A 1,456-nucleotide genomic window follows, 5' to 3' on the forward strand; every position below is an offset into this window, starting at 1 on the left:
GGAATTTTGTATTTTTGTACAAATGATTCCGCGCACTGAGAAAAGCGTTCAGGGGAAAATTTTATAAAATGGGGGCACAGCTTTGTTTCCAATTCGTTGACCACATTCCACACTAGTTCGCAAACTGAGCTTTGGCCTAATCCAATCAAGTAATCGTTGCCAACTGCATTTTGGAAACCTCCACTGGCCAAAAGCGACAAAGTTGCCGCTAATTGTAGCACTGGTGGGACCGATGTTGACAAATGTCCTTTAAATTGCAGACGTGAAAGCACATACTCGAACCCGCTTTTGTTTAGTCTGAACCGTTTTTTGAAACTAGAAATTTGTAACTGATATTAAAATTCATTAAATAAACCGAACACAATTCTTACGCTTCTGCCGACAAAGCCATAGGATTGCTTCTTTCACGCATCTGTCTCCTTGCGACTGCGCAGTTGCTTTCATCTTCTGACTCCGAAGAAGTTAAATAAAAAAATACTACAGGATCCATCCTTATTGATGCAAATATAATTTTTTAGTAAAGTTTTCTTTAAATATAACGCATCACAGCTAATGCCCGTATGATACTACGTTTTTTTCTTGTATTTCGAGTGTATTTTACGCTGTATTTTGAAAGAAAGAGAAGGTCACATACAATTTCAGTACTTGTGTAAGCGAGTAAGCTATATACCAAAAAAACAAACGAAAAACTAACGAAAAACAAACTAGGTTGTTAAAAACAGTCCGGCCAACTTGTATTTCGTTAGGTTTTTTTGACAGATGGCTATATTTCGTTAGTTTTTTTACACAGCTGTTTGCATTTTGACATACGAGAGATTTTCTAAGCATACAATGGAAATACAAGTTTTATCTATTGCAACAAATTGTTTGCTAAACGCTGCTGCCTTAATACAGCGTAGGAAAAAGACTAAAAAAAAATATTCTGCGCAATGGCTTTTAAAAAGAGAACTGGAAGGTAAGTTTCGAATTCCACATTATATACACATGTATATAGTTCGTTTTTGTAATTATCAAAAATACTTTTCATAGGATTTAGCCATAAACTGTTAAAGGAAATTGAGTGCGAGGATTCAATCCTTCACAAAAATTCTTAAGAATGACTCCAGCTCAGTTTGCATTCTTATTAGAAAAAGTACGCCCCTATATTAGCAAGCAGGATACAAAATTCAGGGCTGCAGCTGACATTGCGATATCTATCCACTGGTAAGATATAATATTTTCTTGGTAATTTTTAGTACCGACATACATATGTATGTACATATTTCCAAAATTAGGTGAAACGCAAAGGTCACTTCAATTGCCGTTCCGAATTCAGCAGTCAACTATTTCCAGAATTTTAAAGGAATCAATTCCCGCAATATATTTGGCGTTAAGGGAGGAGTATTTGAAATTCCCTGCAAGTGAGCAATATTGGCGTGATATTGCAAAAGACTTTTATCAGATGTGGGGATTCCCG

The sequence above is a fragment of the Rhagoletis pomonella genome, unplaced genomic scaffold (genome assembly GCF_013731165.1).
Source record: "Rhagoletis pomonella isolate Grant_MI unplaced genomic scaffold, Rhpom_1.0 Rhpom_scaffold_00016, whole genome shotgun sequence".
Lineage (NCBI taxonomy): Eukaryota > Metazoa > Arthropoda > Insecta > Diptera > Tephritidae > Rhagoletis > Rhagoletis pomonella.